At 35.0% G+C, this 22,166-nt stretch overlaps 1 pseudogene across 1 annotated transcript; it reads right to left on the reverse strand.

Annotated features, from left to right (window-relative positions):
• Nucleotides 1-274: 274 nt before the first annotated feature.
• On the reverse strand, nucleotides 275-16,711 carry LOC309606469 (annotated as a pseudogene). The gene has a single exon. The product of its transcript is annotated as an uncharacterized misc_RNA (transcript).
• Between the last annotated feature and the right edge of the window lie 5,455 nt (nucleotides 16,712-22,166).

Raw genomic sequence — 22,166 nt, forward strand, 5'->3', positions numbered from 1 at the left:
TGGTGAATGAAGAAGCGTCTTTAAAAGATCTCCCAAAGCAGATATTAAAGAAAAGAAAAATAGAATAAAAATAGTAATAATTGACAAAACTGTTCAGACGTTCTGCTTTCTGGAAAGTTGGATGTCATATGTCATGCCTAAGATCCATCAGTAATGAGTTAAATTGGGCTATTGGACTTGTGGAGGCACTTCTGTTCTTAGCCTAATGATTTGTTTATTTAACCATTTTTGTTAGAGAGAGCCCATAAAAAAGGAGATTTGACTTTAGAAATTAATCTTGAGAATAAAAGTGTAAATACAAATACAGTGTTTTGTGGCCAATTCAGTTCTCAATCAATACCATTTTGAAATGCTAACTGTAATGAAGACAATGGACACTAATTAAATAAGCAAGATACACATCATCATGAAAAGGCCAACTTAACAGACCCAGCTTATTAATTTTCTGATGGTTATATTTAGAACAATAGCAACAAAATAAGTCTTTTGCATCCATTGAACCTCTGTGCAGGCTTTCAGTACTAGACGTTATAAAATAGACAAATCTTCTAAACATCCCAGTCAATCGGAGGTATATTTACAAGATGATTAACTCTCAGGTCTTTATAAGGTCTTTGGAAGCCTACAGAAATTAGCTTCCCTCTATGTTTTCTTATAAGACATTGTTTAAAATAATCTCACCCACTAATAATTAATATTTCTTGACCCTTCTATGTCTAAAGTTAGATAGCCCAGGGTTCAAGTGCAAATTCTCCCACTTGTTAGCTGTGTGATTCTGATATCTTTTATACCTCTGTAAGCTTGGCACAAATAAGTATTAATATCTATTAGCTTCTATTATTATATTATTATTATTACTATAACAGCCATCAATGCTGGCTGTTCAATGGTGGTTTCATCACTCCTTGTTCTACTCTGATCCCTCTATCTGACCATTCATGTGCATTCAATCTTACTTTAGTTTGTGCACTTACTCAGTGCTTATGCTTGGGTCAGAATGTGCCTTGCCACTCTGCACTTCAACCTTGTCACTTGATGGATGGAAGATTGCAGAGGGTAAAAAGGGTCATCGTTATTTTGTGAGCCCATTATACAGCAGACATCTCACTAACCATGTAGCAAATGTTATCTTATCATTATTTAACTCTTATAGAACTGTTAGGTAGGTGTTATTACCTCCACTTTTAAAATGAAGAAATTGAAATTTTAAAATGGCAAGGTAACTTGCCCCAAGTCACAAAGGAACAATTGGTAAGATTCTGGCTCAAGTCAAAGTCTCCACATCATGAAAACTTACTTTATTATGTCAAACTGTTTTCAAATGTCAGGAGCTCAGTCCATTAACTAACTCAGTGCCTAAGATAACACTAAATGCTTAGTAAATAATATTTCTGATGGCTGTTACAGTAATAATAATGATATAATAATAGAAGCTAATAGATATTAACACTTATTTGTGCCAAGCTTACAAAGGTAAAAAAGATATCAGAATCACACAGCTAATAAGTGGGAGAATTTGCCCTTGAACCCTGGGCTATCTAACTCTGAAAACCATACCTTAAATTTCTATGTCATAGTACTCCCCTAAAGCCTTAGCAGTATAAATTAACATCCTCAGAAGGAAGGCTGATGGGAAGGCCAACAAGCTTTAAAAATAAGCTTTATTTTTCTAAGGTCCTTGAGGATCTGTATATTTCATAATTGGAACCGCATCTGCACTCCCCGTGACTGGTTTTCAGTGAGTGTAAAGGCTGCTAGTCCTGTTCGTATCCTGCCGTTGTTTGTTCATGATTACACATCCCATTTCGGTTGATTTCTCAACACTCAGCATCCTGTGGGTGCTCTATTGGAACTACCAACTGACTTACAAATACAGAAATGTCTACTGGTTTTGTGATTTTCTTTATTCACAAACATATTTTGGTCACATTTTAGCCACTTACTCCTTAGCCTCTGCTTGCATAATTACTCCTCCTTATATATAGGACCTTGCAATTTTTTTTCTTTTTTTTGCTACATATCTTTATTTATTTATTTTTCTTCCATAATTGAGATTTTATTGGTTGTTTTGAGAATCAGTACTCAGACATTTCAATTTGTACACAATTCTTTTTTTTAAAGTTAATTAATTAAATAATTTATTTTTGGCTGTGCTGGGTCTTCGTTGTGGTGCCTGGGCTTCTCCTTGCGTTGGCTTCTCTTTGTTGCAGACCACGGTCTCTCGGCACGCAGGCTTCAGTAGTTGCGGCATGGGGCTCCGTAGTTGTGGCGCACGGGCTTAGTTGCTCTGTGGCATGTGAGGTCTTCCCGGACCAGGGCTCAAACTCGTGTCCCCTGCATTGGCAGGCATATTCTTAACCACTGCACCACCAGGGAAGTCCTTGTACACAATTCTTAACATACGTACCAAAAATCTAAAAAATCATGTAGTTATGGTTCTTTTCTGAACAGTTATTGCAGTGACTTTCCAGCTTAAAATTTGGAGGCAAATTTTCCTTAACAGGATAGCAAGTACCAATATCTTCAAATATTGATATGCTGTTCCATCATAAATCCCACTAACTCACAATTTAATATCATATATTGTACGTACTCAAATTGTCAATCGTTCACAGTACATTAACAAAGTTACTAGAACTGTACTACCGTGACCAAAGATGTTACAGAGCACACAAAATTCTGACCAGGAGAGCCAAGATCAAGGAGTGAGTGGTTTGCTTTAGGAAGAATTCTACCAAAAACAATATGGGAAGAGAAGTAATTTAAAGTTGGGGGTGGGAGGGTGGGATGAATTGGGAGATTGGGATTGACATATATACACTACTGATACTATGTATAAAATAGATAGCTAGTGAGAACCTACCACACAGCACAGGGAACTCTATAACCAGTGCTCCGTGGTGACCTAAATTAGATCCAAAAAAGGGGATGCATGAATATGTACAGCTGATTTACCTTGCCACACAGCATAAACCAACACAACACTGTAAAGCAACCACACTCCAACCAAAATTTAAAAAGAAAAAAAGTGTTCAAGACATTAAATGCACAACTGACTCCAAACTGCCATTTAGTAAGCTTTGTATTATAGGATATAAAAGCTACCCCCATCTGTGGAATGTTAAGCTGACACCGAAGACAATCAAAGCCTCCCATATTCAATATCCCACTATTTTCTGGTTGTACCAAAAAATAAACAACCAGCAAATGATTTCACCTTTTTAAAAAAAAAAATTTACCCTTAAAAAATGTTTAAGGGTAAAAAATTTGGGATGAGGGGGGATTCTCTCCTTTTTAAAAATGTTTCTAGAGCTACTAAAAAACTGGCATTTACAAAATAGTCGATAAAAATATTCCTCTGGATTGTGCAAGAGAGACAGGGACCACTGATAGGACCGGGTGTGTGATATTAATCAGACTTGGCTTCTTTCTTTCCTGCTTCATGAGAAGCTGGGCTCTCCTCGTTTTTAGTTTCTCCATTTTCTGCAGGTACACCTTCTTTAGTCTCTTGGTTAGCCGCTTCAGCCTGTTTTCCCTTTGCTCCCCTTTTCCCTTTTGTTTGCACGTTTGTCTGAAGATTTATCCTTTCCTGCCGCCTTTTTGGGCTTCGTTTCCACTTTTGCAGGAGCCGGTTTAGCTGACAACCTCGCCGATCTCCTCTTGGGCTCCTCCTTCGTCGCCCCCTCGGCAGAGTTGCGCTTCCTCTCGGGCACCGTGGCGGCGGTGAAGCTGCCACTTCCCGCCGCCCTGCTGCATATTGAGGCTGCCGGGCGACTCGGCGGAGAATGCCGGCGGGGCCAAGAGCTGCTGCGGCCGAGGGGGTGGCCCGGCCCACCCGACCTGACAAAACCCGCCGGCCCAGACCTTGCACTTTCCTTCTTCTCTCCGGTCATCTTTTATGTTGGTCAGATCATCATGGTCACACACAAGCGGTCACTGGTGTTATGACCTTTAGCATCAGAAGAGTCATTCAGGGGCAGTAAAAGTAAAAGTTAAAAAAATCACTTGCCACTTTCAGTAAAGGAAGAAAAATGTAGCTTAAAAAGACGTTTATGAAGTAAGCTAAGCTTTTAAAAATTTCTGTATGGTTCGGACTGATATGGTGTAAATATACTGTACATCCATGGGCAATTATAAATTAAACCTGAGCTGTGAAATCTGACCTCTTTACCTACCTGATCATGAACAAACGTGAGAAAGAAAAACACTTAGATTTGAATTTCTTTTTTAATTCTTCTACATCTCACAGTTTGGCAGAATTGCTAATAAGGAGTGAAATGTCCAAAGAGGTTGCCTCAGAAAGGCAGAGAAGCAAAAAGTCTGTATGATCCACACTGAATAATTATCTCTCAAGAAATCAGATGTGCGATGTGCTGCCTAATTATAGGAAATGGCAAATTGAGAAAAACACTGTAGTCATGAAAAATCCCCAGAAGATATCTGACAATGTCCCAGAAATCTGTTTCCATTCCAAATGCTGCCAATTCTTAATGTGGGGGAAATGGAAGAAGGAAATCAAACTTTGAATCTCCTTGTAAGTCATGAAATCAAACCCAATGGACAAAAGGCTGCTCTTGCCTGGGTTATGACACCAGCTGTCTGAAGGGACTGTTCTAATTATCGCTAGTCCTATTCGTTCCAAGGTTATTTTTTTGGCTTAAACGTGACCATATATGGACATGTTCCCCTGAGAACTGCAGTTAATGCATTTTCTTTCCCTAGGTACACAGCTGATATTAAGAAAGTATGCTGTGTTCCCTGCTAGAATCAAAAGGATAAGAGGGCATTGAGAATAGTGATCGAAATTTTAAATAACCTAAGGGAGTGTTTTGGAGTCTGAGGCACAAAGGTCCCTGATTAAGCACTGAATTAAGAGCATGCCCTAGACAATTACTACTTGAAGGAATGGGCAGAACATCTGCAGAATGGGGGTCACTGTAGCAGGTTAGCCCATGAGAGCTTCAATATCCAACGACTAAAAGCAGTTCTGAGATTGAGGACCAACCGTGTTTGCACAATAGAATCTCTAGGGAATTTTTTTTTAAAGTACTTATGCTTAAATTTCACCCCAGATCAATGATATCATAGTTTTTGAAGTGGTACCCATATATTTTAAAAACTGTCTAATATGCAGTCAAAGTCATGAACTATTGGATGAAAGTCTACAATAAAAAGATGCAATGATTTCTTAACTCTTTTTGAAATTCTGATGAAAGTCATAGATTATTCATCTTACCAGACCAAATTAACATAGGGAGATATATGGTTAGATAGATTAAACTAGGATTCATGAATACTATGAAAGATCACTCATAAACCTTGTAGGAGCCAATGAACCTCAGACTAATAACCACTGGTTAGAGTTCTAGCAAAACTAGAGGCTCAGGTGGCATAATTTACCCATCAGCCAATGTGTTTATTGTTTATTTTCTTCGTTAAACACATTGGCCTGGAAACTCTTGGAGTAGGGTTCAAAAATTATATTTAACAAGGGTTCACTACCTACTGTGGGACATAGGACATGCACACAAATACTTCACTACAAGTGAGTAAAAACCACCCAGATGGTTAGCACAGATTAGATATGCTCCAGTAGTTTAAAAGAACAAGCAAGTCCTTCCATCTGGGAAAATGAGGGAGAATTCCATCAAGAAGGCAGAATGATCATCTCAGAAGGGAAATATCAAATGCACTGGAATTATAGACTTCCCTCACTGTAAAGACTCTCTTCCAGAAAAGCCTGCTGACTCAAGGTGGGAAAGAGGTCTGGCACAGTTAACACTTTATGCCTTTCAGACAAATCTAGTTTTGCATGATTATTTTTTATCATTTGCACATTCTTCCTCACCCTACCCCGTCCCCAAATAGACAAAAATACTTGATCATATCTCTAAGCATTTTTGAAATAAAGTGATAACTAGTATTGATGGACAGTTTTTATTTTTTAATCCTGAATCTACACCTTTTCAAGCAGAGCATGAATTTGAGAGCTCACCCATAGTATGGCACATCCATAGCGGATAGAACTACTGCCCCCATCTCTTCTAGTCTAACACTGTAGGTATGAAGTCTTCACAGTACTTCTAAATGTGGTTAATGTTTTTCACAAGTGTCCCTTAAAAAATGAAATAGTACTATCATTTTGTGCGTTTAAATGCATTTGCATTTCATTCAAGGGAAATGAGTTTTCTGTTTTAATTTCATCTCAGTTCCACTTAAAGCCTAGCTCATTTTGTCATTGAACACTTTCTTAAGTGTTAGTTTTGCTAAATCACTCAATGTGAATTTGAAATTTGGGTAAGATTTTTCAAGCTATGAATAAATTTGCGTCTGCTGCTGATTCTCAAATCTATAGATTCCTTTCTCCACCCCTAAGTTAATATTAATGCTTTGTATTTCTCAAGGTAAATTTTCATACATTATTTCACATTATTTTTGCAATAACTCTACAAGGCAAATAAATCAAGTCCCATTATCTGTATTTTACAAACAGAATACTGATATTCAGACTTACCTGAGTTGGATGTAGGTTTGCCACTGAATTAGAGTTAGAACCAGATCTTCTGTTTACTAGTCCAGTGCATTTTAAATGTATTGTTCTCTCTTTCCTTGCATCCATTTTGTTAAGAAAATATGCAAATTTATCATTTCTCGACACTGAAAAAATATCTTATAATTTGGTTGCCATATATATTAGGAGATTCAAGCTGAATTCAAATGATTCTAATGCCTATCGTGTGACAAGCACTGGGGCATGTGCTTACCAATATTATTTCTAATCTTCATCTTCATCTTCATTTTACAGAAGAAAAAATGAAGCTCGCAGACACTAAGTAACTTGTTAAAGTCACATACCTGCTAAATTTCTGCCCTTCTTGGTTCTCCCTCAGGCTATGGCTGACTTGGCAAATCCATCTTGTCTAGCCTCTACTCGAGAACCAATGGCCAGATGTCTTACCAGATTCCCCCAAATATCCTCTAACAACATTATTATTGTTGTCATTGTCAAGACAAATACTTATTTACTGTTTATATCTAGAAAACACTTCCTTAGACACTAAAAACAGAAATATGAGTGCAGTGTTTGCCATCTAGAAGTTTAGCATCCAATAAAGGGATATAGTGCATACATAACAGCACAAAAATCAAACAATAGAACAACAGGGGGTTGCATTTCCCAGGTATAAGATAAAAGTTTCAAACTTTAGGCTGTAAATACCATCAACATAGAAAGGGGATCAATGTAGACTAAGATAATAGAATCTCTCAGAAAGGAGATAATATTTAACAAAAGATGGAATTCAGATAAGAGGAGAGAAATGAGAGGGAATTATATGTAGGAGCAATTCTAAAAAGATTAAGGAAGTCAGGAAATATAGTATGTTCAGTGGATTCTAAGATGATTCCTTTGGTTGATTTATCTGTTAGATTGGATATGGCTGCAAGTAACTGAAACCTCAATTTACAGTGGCTTAAGCAAACAAGGGTTTGTTTTTCTTATATAACAAGATGTATAACCATTAGAAGGTGGTTGCTGAAACTATTTCAGCTGCTCAATGGTGCCGTCATTTAGCATGTTAGCTTTCATTGTTTATGTCTGCAGCACCATGGTCATGTGAAAGCTGCTGCCATTTGACATATCTGTTCTTATTTGAGTCAGGAAAAGTGTGGTGAGAGAGAACACATCAGTAGCATCTGCTCTTTTCCTCTGGGAGAGGCTGTGACATAGGGAACCAGATTGCTGTGCTTGATTTGGATCACAGAAGCACATTACTGTCCCAACTAAAGCCAGGGTTTCAATAGTAGGGAAAAAGGGGAAATTAACATTGAGTAGCTAAATAACAGTGTCTGTAGCACTTGATTATCAATAATAGAAATGTACTCAGTTCCTTCAGTTAGTGGCATTTTTTTGCACAAAATCATGAAGCAGTAGAAAGCCCGGGTAACAGTCTCAACAGAGCATAGAGTTCCTAAGGAACTGGGATGTTATTAGGGGTACCACAGCATCCTTCTCACATAGCAGCAGCTCTAGTGGTTGGGTCATCTTTTAGTTCCTCCAGTAATAGGTGACGATAGGTTTCTATTTATGAATTCCATCCATTTTCTCATCTCTGTCTCTTCTCCTATTACTTCTGCTGTTTTTTCTCTATTACTCTATTTTCTCTATTTTCTCTGTAACTTTCTGTATTGAGCTCCAATCTGACTAGAGTTGCCAGATGAAATACAGGACACTCAGTGAAATTTGAATTTCTGATAAACAGCAACTATATTTTTGTATAAATATGGCCCATGCAAATTTGTGACGGACTTACACTAAACAATACTGTGTTATCTGTCTGAAATTCAAATTTAATTGGGAGTCCTGTATTTTCTTTTGCTAAATCCAATAGTCCTAAAGCAGATCTATTTGGCTAATCACCAGTTAAGACTGTCTCTGGTGGAATACTTCTAATATCATTCCACCTGATAGACCTCTGGCTAGAACATAGATAGCAGCCTCTGGCTTAGGAATCTGTCCTTAGCACAGTCATCTTAGATCACTATGGTAAGCTCATGTGGGCAATGCATGGAAACATATACTTAAGGAATTTCTTGATTCTTCAGCTCAGTCAAGCCAGTCTGTGGGAACAGAATTCCCAGAGTACTGAGTCTTGTTCAACAGAAAAACATATTTCTACCCTATGCTGTTTCTTTTAGATAGAAGATACGTGCGTTCAGGTGTGCTGGTTTCCCTCCGTCTCTTTCACATTTGTTTGTATCAGTCGAAGATTCCATATCATCTTTTTTCTAGGCACAAAATCAGCTTATATTCCAGCAGGCATTTGTTGACCTCTACAATGGGTAGGGTGTGCATAGAATAAAATGTTTTCTTTTGCATTATGCACATAATTCCCTCTAATTTCTCTCCATTTATCTGAATTCTGTCTTTTGTTAAGTTTTATCTCCTTTCTGAGAGATCCAACAATACCTTCTCTGTGCCAAGAATACATGGTAGATGCTGGACTGGACAAGTAGAAGAAAAAGACATAATCACTAAGCTCAAGGAACCCTAAAATCTATCCTAACTGATTTCAGTTTTATAATCTAATTACACAGTCTAATTATCTAATCTTGTCATTCTCCCTCCTGTTTCTTTTTTCGCTTTGATCTAGAAGTATAGATTTCTTTTTTTTTTTTAACAAACAAACCATTGTAATCAAATTTGCTGTGATAAAAAATAAAAATTAAATAAAAAATACGAACAAGAAGTAATGAGACATAAACTTAAAGGGCTTTTTCCTGGCACATTCCATTCTTTTTTTTTTTTTTTTAAATCAGTCATCAATTTTATACACATCAGTGTATACATGTCAATCCCAATTGCCCAATTCAGCACACCACCATCCCCACCCCACCACAGTTTTCCCCCCTTGGTGTCCATACATTTGCTCTCTACATCTGTGTCTCAACTTCTGCCCTGCAAACCGGTTCATCTGTACCATTTTTCTAGGTTCCACATACATGCGTTAATATACGATATTTGTTTTTCTCTTTCTGACTTACTAGAAGTATAGATTTCTAAACTGTTGATTCTTAAGTTTCAAAAATACCTAATGTAAGAAGGCAGCATCTTTAGAAATTCCATTTCTGACTGGCCTTCCAGACTAGATCAGTCTTTTACTCATGTTCTTTTTGGTGTTCATTTCTCTGCATCATCTCTCTTTTTGCTCCAGGACTGCTGATACCGATAATACTTCTACATCAAAAGCAAAAAACCTTAGCTCCCACAGAATTATAATCATAGAATCAAAGAATAATGGTGGGTGCTACAATGAGTTCAACTCATCCTATTCTCTGCCCAGTACAGAAGTTCCCTTTCAGTCTCTCAGACAGGATTGTTAAACCTCTGTGTCAACAACATATCATGTAGCCTATTAGGTTTGGAAATATTATCAAATTACAATAAATCATTTCTTATGGTGGGCTGACATTTTCCTTTTTCTAACAGTTATCCATTCATCCTCAGAATGTGTGAAATCTTTCTGTCCTATATAAGCCCTTCTTACATTAAAGATGTTCATCAAGCTCCTTGATCAGGACTCCTCCATTTCCTCCCTTTCTTTGACTTTTCCTTATGTCAAAATGTCCAGATTCTTCCCCATCCTGGTCACCCTTCTTCAAAATGACCTTCAATATTATTTATTGAGCCCCCAAATGTAGAATACAAGAAAGTGTATCACTACATACTCTGCCACAGGAGTGTCACCTTATAATTGCAACTCTTACAATTGGTTATAATGAGGAAAGTAATGAGTCTAGTTTTTCTTATGTGTTAGCATGATATAGAGGAGAGAAAATGGCTTCTAGAACTAGTCTAATCTGTGGTAGTATTTGAACTCTATTTTCTTGAGACCATGTACACGTTTCTTTACCACTTATAACTTCAGTCTCCTCTTTTGTAAAATGGAAGTAATAAAACCTATCTCCTATGAGAATAAAGAAAAGTATGCTAAGTGCCTTGAAAAGCACTAAGTTGGGGCTTTGTAAATAATTCTTGATTCCTCCACTTGGGGACCGCAGAATAAAATGGCATACCCATAGAACATCATGGGGAAAAAAAACCTAGCTTCTCCTATATTTCTGATCTTGATGGGAAAGTTCATGGTTAAGGATTTTCTGCTCATTCTGCTGATTTTCGGAGCCTTAAAAGGCAGGTTTGTGGGTCTAGTAGTCCCCTATGATTGTGGTCCCCACTTCTTATTCATGACCATTAATGCAATGTGCCCTATTTGGCCTGGGATGCAGCTATTCTCCAGTCCTGCAGAAAATCACAGAAGGAATTATTTTCTGTAGCTCATTTCTTTACTTCCCCCCACATGATTGGTTTCAGCAGGCATTAGCCACAAGGAAGAAGGATGATTGCCATTTCCCCTCTCACTTGAGGAAACAGTATATACTGCTGCCATGAGAATTAGTCACTACAGGTAATAGAGGTAGCATACCAGTAACTAAATAGTAATGGGATGACAGCCTCAACTTTTTAAATGACTGTGAGAGCCACCCTGTTATTTTCTTAAAGGAGGTGAGATGTAAATATTCTAGCACATGTTTTGCATATCTGTGCTGAATCCAATCCATTTTTAAATTCAAACAATTTCTTTTTATTTTTTTTTAAATTGGGCCCGAGGGCAAAAACTCAGGACCTGGTGAGGAAGGTTTTTTTTTTAAATTAATTAATTGATTTATTTATTTTTGGCTGCATTGGGTCTTCATTGCTGCGTGCAGGCTTTCTCTAGTTGTGGCGAGCGGGGGCTTCTCATTGCATTGGCTCCTCTTGTCGCGGAGCATAGGCTCTAGGCTCATGGGCTTCAGTATTTGTGGTCAAGCCATTTCTTATTGTATATTTTAGTGAATCAAAGTCTCATTTTTTCCCCAGAGATAACATATCTTTAAACAATTGTGCATTATGTAAAAGGAAACCCTATTATTCTATGCATGTCATCGTGGAGCATGGTGAAAATTATCCCAGAGTCTGTGTTAAAGAAACAGTATCTGAAATGTGCCTAAATTCCCTAGTGATGAAATTTGCGGGTTATATTTTGATAATATCAGTGAAATTTATTTGCTCTCCACGATCTAGTCCTCTGGGGAACAATGCAGAACTCCCTTTTCCAATTCAGAACAGATCCTGCTTTCACTATGCCAGAATGAAAAGAGTTTGAGGGCTGTGGTGGCCACATGGTGGCTCTGGGATTTGTGCCAAAGCTGTGCCTGGCATGGGGCTATGACAAAACCCTGTTCATTTGGGATTCGGAACACAGGAGCAAGAAGATACATTTACCTTCAGGCTGTTCCTATGTGGCACTAAAACAGCTAGTCAATCCAGTCAAAAATATAGCCCTGATGCTTACTTGGCAACAGGTCGTCCAAGCCCCTGTCACATTAGAGCTGGACTTGGAAGATACTCAAAACTTGCGTATGAACTATTGGGCACAGGAGACTATTTTCTGGCTGAATATATTGTCCTAATGACTTGAGTGCCTTGGTAATGATCAATTTAAAATTGTGTGCAGACTGCTAAACACTGCATGCATATTTTCTCTTTCCTGTTTTATCTTCTATGTGTGAGGCAGCATGGGTTATGGACAGAATTATGTCTGAATCCTGACTCTAGTTTTGTCACTAAAAGGCTATAGGCAACTTGCTTAATCTGTTTGAACATAATTTTCTCAATCTGTAACATGGACATAATGATATCTTTATGACACCTTTCTCTTAGGTTTTGAGGATAATATATATTATATATAAAAGATGTATATATGATAATAGATAATAAAGAATAATGTTTATATATAGAATAATAATATATAATATATAGGATAAAATATGTGTAGGGATATATATAACATGCATATATATGTATGTGTATATATGTGTGTGTGTGTGTGTGTGTGTGTATATATATATATATATATATATATATATATATGCAAATGCATAACAATATGCCTAGCACACATTTAAGGTACTCAATAAATTTTATTTCCCTTCCAAATTCCCTTCTCAGATATTCATAAATGAACTATAGTGGACTCATGTCATACGTGCAGCTTATTTAACTGACCGCAGCTCTAAGCGCTCAGAAAAAGGAGAGGGGGAGAGAGACAGACAGACAGACAGACAGACTGTCATTTGCCAGTTTTCATTTCACTTCTTCTAATGCAAGGCACGAACATGCACCACTGAAAATACTTGATTTCACATTTTCTCTAGCAGCAAGGGAATGGCCGTGTTCTGTTTAATACGATCTCTGAAAAAGTCCTTGGGGAGGGCATCTACATAGCCTCTCTGGAAAAGGTACTTTTTCCTCTTAACCTTTTTGCCCTTCTTCCTTTACTTCCTAAGTGTGAACATGAGTCCTGAGCCCACGTCATCTTGAGCGCACGTGGCTCTAAGAATAAGGACAAAGGTCAATGTGCTAAGGACAGTGGAGTGAAGAGTTAAAAACCAGGTCTCTGGTTGTGTGGCTGAGCCTCACAAAACCAGCTCTAGACTTCCTATGGAGCTCTTCTTGTCACATGGAGAAAGTCAGTTCCCATTTGCTTACGCCACTGAAGTATCTTTGTCTTGTGTTGTTGTTCTAAGTTGAGGCAAACACAATCCTAACAGAAACATGTAGATGATTTTACCTGCCAGTCCTTTCAGTGATCATTTGCTCTGCATGATAGAAGATAGGAGAGAGGCAGATCTGACTCTGTCTTTCGTAGTATATGCATCTCACAGGGCTGCTGTGAGTCTAGTTTTTAGGTTTCATATTTTTCATATAGCTTGACCCCCAACACAAGCCACGGTTTCCTGGGGTGCTCATCTGAGAGCAGAATCTGTTCTGATACCGGAGGAAAACCTGCTGTGTTGGACTTGCTGAGTGGTGCAAGTTGCTTTCCCAAGGGAATTTTCATGGATCGTTTTCTCCATAGGGAATTCTGGAATCATGCCCTGAGCCTAAATTTAACTCTTGGGTAAGAGGTGGAAACAGTGCATTGAACTGGGGAGCTGAGTTGGCAGTGGCTGAAAGCAGAGAACAAAGCTGAGGTGTGTGGGCATTTGTGTACTTACCTGAATCCATCCAACCCTAGATGTGTGTAATTCCAAAATACTACAGTAAAGTGAATTTTTCTTACAAGAAAAAAAGGAAAAAGTGGAAGATATACTCTAAAAAGCTTTTAAAACCCAGTTTATGTTCTTTTACGTATTAACATAAAAAGTAAACATTTTCAGGAGGTGGCACATGGGATTATATAATGATGTATCCTGAAATAAACAAAAAAATGTTACCAAAAATGCCCAGTGGTATTGCAGACAGCATTAGTATATAATCTTCAGTTCGCTGTACAGTAGAAACTAACACAACATTGTAAAACAGCTATACCCCAATAAAAACAAAACAAAACAAAACTTCAACAGTGTTGTTCTCTACTTTCTGCATTACAAGAATCCCTGATTAGTTCAATATATATGGAATCCTCATATTCAATGTGTTTGAAAATTTTCACTCTTCTAAACCTAAAATTTCTTTAAATTCTTTAAAAAATATTTTATTGAAAATGATGTCCCCATATAGTTGCTTCTTCTAGAGCAATGTTTTGCAGATGGCAAGTTGTACCACATTAAACATGAAATATTCAGGTGGTTGTGATTCTCACTTAAGAATTAAATAGAATGTAAAATCGCATGTAATAAGGGTATTATTTTGTGATGTTTGTTTTGGTTTTATATATGCATGTATGTATTTAATGGGTCACAGTGTTAAGTATATTCTTAATTGTAGATTTCCCTCAAAGTTTGAAAACCACACTGTTCCAGAGGGTCAGTACACACCCAGGTATGAAGAGCCCTCTAGAGGTGGTGCCCAGCTTGAGTAAGATAGTAATTTGGCGCTGTCCAAACACAGAGGATATTTGAGGAGGCAAGAAGCATCACGGATACTATAAGAGCATCTAGTAGCTGATCCTACCCAGAGCAGTTGGGATTGCCACATTCTGGGAGTTACTACGGACATGAACAGCTATATCTAGAATATCAGACCTAAAGCCTCCTTACTCTTTGGCCTCTTACCTTTCAGACAACTGAGAATAATTTACTAGTTAGGGAGAGAGAGAGAGAGAGATCAGGCTCTGTATCTGTTTATTATCTGGGAAACATTTGTTATTTTCTATCCAGTTACGTATCACAAATAGGGAACCACTAATTGCCCAGGGGATTTGATTCATTTAGCTCCTCAACACTCAATACTTTTAATACTACATTGTAGTTTATCCAAAAATCTAAGTTAAATTTATAAAATCATTAAAAAGGTAAAATAAAATAATTGAAATAAACTTAAAAACTCCAGCTCTATTAGATAATGAAATGAACTTCTAACATCAAGGCCTGGTATCTAAGCTTCTCGGCTTAGTCCAAAATTGTACTTCTGTGATTTTTTAAACTTAAGCTATATCATGAAATCATAATATTATTGACTATAATGCTAACTCATAATTAAGTGGATGGAAAAGGTAAGCCATTTAAAGTGACTAAATGGTGACTCAATCCTCAAATTTCCAACAGAAAATAATCCAGGACACTGTTGTCACATAAGGGGTACTCAGTAAATATTGATTAATAATAGTACATTATCGTATGGAGTATAAAATTGTTTTCCATCCAAAACATCCAAAACATATTTTTGCCTCTAATGCTAAGTTAGCGTTAGAGGCAATGATATTATCATGTCATGGGATAGCTTATTTTTTAAAAAAACATAGAATATATTTTTTGACTAAACCATGAAATCTAGATACCAAAACGATGTTAGGATTCTATTTTGTTATCTAATATCCTTGTTCCACTTTACCTCCAATAAGTTATTTTACCTTTTTTATGATTTTATAAATTTAGTCTGGATCTGTTAAATCATTTTGGATAATTATGCTATGAGGTAGTATTAAATGTATTAGGATTAGGATCAGAATGTCTGTTTTTTTTTTCCTGAGCATTGCTTCATTCTTCCTCAGTGACTTTGAGACAGATACTTTTCTGGGCTCTGTTTCCTCCTCTGTAAAATAATGCTAGTGGGATTCTTTATATCTAAGGTTTTTACTTTCTGGCTCAAAAAACTCACTAACTTAAGAGAAAAACTTCATTTTATCATATTAATGATTAATTGAGACAGAGCAGGGATTTCATAGCCAACTGCAGATCATAAATGCTTTTTTAATCAAGGTGAACTATTGAAATTTTAAACATGTGATTTAATGTTTTGATAAAAGTATACACGAATATAACCAACACCCCCATACTCAAGATATAGAGTATTCTCATAATTCTCAGAAATTTTCCTCTTTGTCACTTCCAGGCAACTCCCACAACCCATGGGTAACTACACTTCTGATTGCTACCACCATTAATTAATTTAGCATAGCCTTGAACTTTATATAGATAGAATCATTAAGAATATAATATTTTGTATGTGAATTCTTTCACATTAAATGATTTTTTGAGATTGGCCTATGTTACTGTATGTATCAGCAGTTCATGTTTTTATTGCTGAGTGCTATTCCATTATAACAATTTATACTAAAATTGTTAATATGTTACCCTGTGCATGGGCATTAGGTTATATCCTCTTGTAGTCTATTATGAATAGACTATTATGAAGAGACTGCTGCTATAATGTTATTTATACAAATAATTTTGAGGACATATATTTTCATTTCTCTTAGGTAGCTATCTAAGAGTGAAATTGCAGGGCCACTAGGGAGGAGAAATTTTAACATTATAAAAAACTGCCAAACTGTTTTCCAAAGTAATTTTGATATTTTACGCATCTTCGAAAGATATATGAGTTCCAGTTGACTCATATACTTGCCAAATATGTGTTGTTGTTATTTCTAATTTTAACCATCACAGTGTGAATAGTGAAACCTCATTGTGATCATAATTTGAATTTCCCTGATAACTAGTGATGCTGTACATCTTTTCATTCCTTACTTCTCATGGATATATCTTCTTTACTGACCTATCTGTTCAAACCGTTTGCCCATTTTTATTCAGTTTTTATCTTTTGTTATTAATAGCTAGAAGTTCTTTTATACATTGTGGATAGAAGTTCATATGCATATATTTTCCCTTTGAACTTGATGCCTGCTTTGTATTTTTGAATGGTGTTCCTTAAAAGCAGAAGTTTAAAAATTTTAAAAATGTTTTTTTTTTTTTTTCATTGACATATAAACACTACCAAATATAAGGTAGATGGCTGGTGAGAAGCAGCTGCATAGCACAGGGAGATCAGTTTGGTGCTTTGTGACCACCTAGAGGGGTGGGATAGGGAGAGTGGGAGGGAGACCCAAGAGGGAGGGGATATGGAGATATATGTATACATACAGCTGATTCACTTTGTTATACAGCAGAAACTAACATGACAATATAAAGCAATTATACTCCAATAAAGATGTTAAAAAATAAAAATAAAAAATAAAAGAAAGTATTAAAAGTTTAAAAAGTTTTCTTTTATTATTATTGTTTTTCATGTTTTCTTTAAGAAATCTTTGTCTCTAAGCTTTCGTCTATAGTTTTAGCTTTTATTTTTAGGTATTAATTTTTGTTTATCATGAGAAATTAATTGAAAATATTTATTTTCCCATTGAAATTTCTTGGTTCATTTGTTGAAAATCAATTGACCATATACTTGTAGATGTATTCTGGAATCTCTATTCTGTTCCGTTGATCTATCTTCTATCCTTATGCAAATATGGCATAAGGACATGCCAGTATTAATCATAGTAATTTTATAGTTATGTTTATGATTATGTTTACATTGTTTTGAAAGTAGTTATCTTAAATCCTCCTACTCTGTTTTTTTCAAGATTATTTTGACTCTTCTACATCGTTCATTTTTCCATATCAGTTTAAGAATTAGCTTATAATTTCTGCAAAAAAAAATCCTAATTTTTATTGTAGTTGTATCAACTCTACAGGTCACTAAAAGGAGAATTGACATCATTGACATTATTGTGTCTTCCAATCAATGAATATGATATATCTTACTGGTTGGAACTTCTTTAAATTTTTTCAGCAATGCTTTGTAATGTTCAGTGTAGAGATATTGCATATCTTTTGTTAAATTGATTTTAAGTATTTTAAGTTTGATAAAATTGTAACAAACTGCTATTTCCTTAAATTTCATTTTCTAAATGTTATCTTTGTATTATAAATACAGTCGATTTTAGTATATTAATCTTGTATCTTGTGACCTTACTTATTATTTCTAGTAGCTTTTTTCATTACCTACATGAGCAATCGTGTGGCCCACAAATAAAGATGGTTTTAATTCTATATTTTACAACGTATTCCATTCTTTTCCTTGCATTATTGCACAGGCTAGGATTCTCATTACAATGTTGAATAGAAGTAGTAATTGATATTGATCTTGATCTTAGGAGAAAAGTGTTTATGTTTCACCATTAAGTATGAGGGTAGCTGTGGGCTTTTCATAGATGTCCTTTATCACATTGAAGAAATTTCCTTCTCATCCTAGTTTGTTTGAGCATTTTTGAGCATTTTGTCATGCAAGGGTGACAAATTTTGTCAAATGCTGCTTCTGCGTCCATTGATAATCATTGGTTTTTATCCTTTATTCTAGTAATGGCTTCAATTACATTGATTACTTTATAAATGTTAAACTAACTTGCATTACAGAGATAAAACCCCCCTTTAGGCATGACTTTTCATCCTTTAATACAATGCTGCATTTGATTTTTTATATTTTGTTAACATTATTTGCAATTATGTTAATGGAGGCCATTGATCTGTAATTATTTTTACCTATATCTTCTTCAGGTTATGCTGACATTATAAAATATAATAGGGTTATGCTGACGTTATAAAATATGTTGGGTTGTGTTCCCTCTTCAGCTTGGGATCCATAACCCAACTTCCTGTCAGGAACTTCCTGTCATGAGCTACCTGTAGACAGAAATCTAGGGCAAATAAGGGGATCACCTCACACGTTCCTTCTCTCAAATATCATGTTCTTATACGGCTTATTGTTCAATGATTGAAAGCATACATATCTATCTATCTATCTATCTATCTAGATATTTCCAGTTTTATCATGGTTTATGGCAGGGGTAAGTCCAGTGCTAGTTCCTCTATCATGTCTAAAAGCAGAATACACGTTGTGGATTCTTGTTTAAAAAACAAGATTTTTAAATTTCTAGGTATAGCCAGTTTTATTTGTAACTCTGAATTAGTGAAACCATATTTTTTACAGTTTAATAAAGAAAGTTCAGAAATATTGTTGTGACAGAAGGATCTGTACAGAGAAGAAACTGCAGTGTAAATAATAGATACTAGAAAAAAATGAATGCTAGGAAAAGGAGTGAGATAGGAATAGAATTTCTGATTGGAGTTGGTCATTTAACTCAATAAATACTTACTGAGTAAGTATTATATAGAAAACATTATACCATTCTCTTTGGTTTGGTTTATAGGAAGAAGTGCTATGGAGAGACAAAGGAATTAGGGAGATGTGAAAAGGGAATAAGACTTGCATATATGTTAGTATCCTATATGTTTACATTTATCAAGTGCCTGGAGATTAATTCATTGGTTTGTCTATTAATTTAGTAAATACTTTTTGAACATTGACTTTGTGTCATGCACTCTGCTAGATGTCGGAGACACAGCAGTAGATGTTAATGAACAGGACTTTACAAATGTACTGAATAATGCAAAAACCTGTAGCAACTAGAAAACATTGAATGTTTCCCACCTCATTCACATTTGATGTAGTTATTATTTCTTCTATTTTTTATTGTGAAATGGCTTCCATACTACCAAACCTATTACACAGACTTTCTGTTCAAGTTTTGTAACTAAGGGTTGAGAAAAAGAGAGTTTAGGCTGAAATTATTTATACATTCATCATATATTTCATGTGACTTTGAATCATGACAAACATATATAAAATAAGTAGATGAGACTTCCAGATAGGATGTAGTAGATTAGAACAGAACAAAACTCTAATTATAAAACTAGAAAACTTCAGTTAATTTGCAAAGTCATATTTTTAAAGATATCTAAGAACTGTGGAAGCAATGAGGAGTACAAAAACTAAAATTACAGAATGGTGAGAACTGTTCTAAGTCTTTTAGGGTTGAGGAAACAATGGTTCTTCAAGGTTCTCAATAAAAGTCCAGGATGGCCATGCACAAAGAACAGGGATGAATCAGAAGTATACAGAGTTTTACTGAAATCTCAATCCACTCTTAGGTCAATTCTTGATTGGATTGAGGTTATCGAACTCTACTGAAGGAAAAAGCAAGTTATCTCTACTAGAAGATAACATCATATATGGCGATCTATGGTTCTTTAATTAATAATGACTTACACTACAATAAAAAATTAGCAAACATACAAGAGCCAAAACTGTGTGGTTGATAATCAAGGTAAAATTGTACATCAAAAGCAGAGATACATATAAGTCAGATGTGATAAATATGGTCAAGAAAATAGTGGAAAAAGGAAAGACAGCAAATGAATAACTAGATACTTAAACTGAGAATAGGAATTTTGAAAAAAGAATTAAATAGACATTAAGTAACTAAAAGTTTACAGTATATTAAATCAAAACTCCTTAGGTTAAAAATCAGACTGGACATGGTTGAAGACATGATTAATGAATTCAAACACAGACATAGAAAAAACCACACCATAGCACAGAGAGAACTAGAATGGAAGAAATTGAAGAGAGCTTGAGAAACATGTGGGACATAGTCAAAAAGTCTAAGATGTGTGTAATTAGAGCCCCAGAAGGACAGAGAAGAGAAAATGGGGAGAAAGGTATATTTGAAGAGACAATAGACAACATTTTCTATAAGCAATACAAAATATTATAACTGACTTATCAACAAAAATGATGGAAGCCAAAGACAATAAAAAGACATAGTTAAAGTAAGTGAAAAAGAACTGCTTACCTAGAATTTATAAATAGCAAAAAATCCTAAAGGGAAAGTAAAAGAATTTTTAGGGTAAAAAGCTGAAATTTTATCACCAGAATATCTGTTATTCAGACTGAACAAAAAATGATTCAAGGTGGAACTAGAAAATTACTTAAAAAAATAAAGATTACTAGAATAATTAAACCTGTGAGTTGATATAAAAGAATGCTGACTATTTACAAGAAAAAAATAACATCTTCTGGGTTTATAACATATGTAGAAATTATGATAACAATATCACAAACACTAAAAGCAAAGAAATGGAGTTAATTTTTCTTTAACTGTTTGAGCAATGGTAAAAGTAATAAGAAGGTAGACTGCAGTAAATCAGTGATGTATTCTGTAATTTCTAGAATAACCATTAAAATAATCATACAGGAATGTAAAACTAAGGTTTAATAGAGGAGAAATAATGAATAAGACATACTTGATTGATCCAAAAACAAAGGCAAGAACACAGAAAAACATGGAAAATTTTAAGAAAATTTTTCTAAAAATTTGGTACACATAAATCCAAACATCAGTATTTACACTGAAGTTTAATTACACATATCAGTTGGTTGTTATTGAAAAAAATGTATAACATCTACAATTAAAGACAAAGTGTGAATTATGTTTATAAATATTATATACAGTAATAAGGATCGAGCTTAACCTCTAAACATAAACAACTAGAAAACAATTATTTTCAGCCATTAATCAGGCAATGCAGAACTGTGAGTGAGAGGAAGGAAATACATAAAATGAATCTTTTGATTACCTTGGATTTCTGCATTGAGGAAATTTCTGGACCATGGCACAGGGAGGGGGAACATAACTAGAAACTGATTTGTTTGTTTGTTTTCTTAATAATATTGGTTTTTGAATATTAAACCAGCCTTGCATTCCTAGGATAAAACTTGTTTGGTCACAATGAATTATCATATATATATGTGTATTCCTTCTTAAAGAAACAGCTTTTGGTTTTATTGGGTTTCTCTATTTTTTTTTCTTTGTGTGGTATGTTTTTTTTAATTTCATTGATTTTATCTCAACTTTTATTATTTTCCATTTTCTATTTAGTTTTAATTGGCTTTTATTTGCTAGGTTCTTAAAGTTTATAGTATACATCTTTAACATATCAAAGTTTGTTCAAATGATAATATACCACATTCATTACAGAGTAAAATCCTTACAATAGTTATACTTCTAATTCTTTCCTTCCAGCCTATGTGCTATTGATTTGACACATTTAATTTTGATACATACTATAAATCCCACACTATGCTCATTGTTGTTATTTTAGTCAATTATCTTTTAAATATATATAAACAAAATAATACATTGTGTATATTTCTTAGTAGTTATTATTTCCGGTGTTCTTTATTTCTTTATACAGATTTATAATTCCACTTGGTATAATTTTCCTTCTGTCTGAAGGACTTCCTTTAACATTGCTTGTGGTGTAGTTCTGTCAGTGATGAATTTTTTCTACTTTCTTATGTCTGGAAAATTCTTTATTTCACTCTCACTTCTGAATGATATTTTTGCTGGTTAAAGAATTCTTTTTGTCTTTCAGATTTTTTCAAATCAATTTTTTTCACTCAGTATTTTAAAGATATTGCTCCACTGTCTTCTTGTTTATATTATTTGCAGTGAGAAATGTGC

The sequence above is a fragment of the Balaenoptera borealis genome, assembly GCF_965194805.1.
Source record: "Balaenoptera borealis genome assembly, chromosome: 11".
NCBI lineage: Eukaryota > Metazoa > Chordata > Mammalia > Artiodactyla > Balaenopteridae > Balaenoptera > Balaenoptera borealis.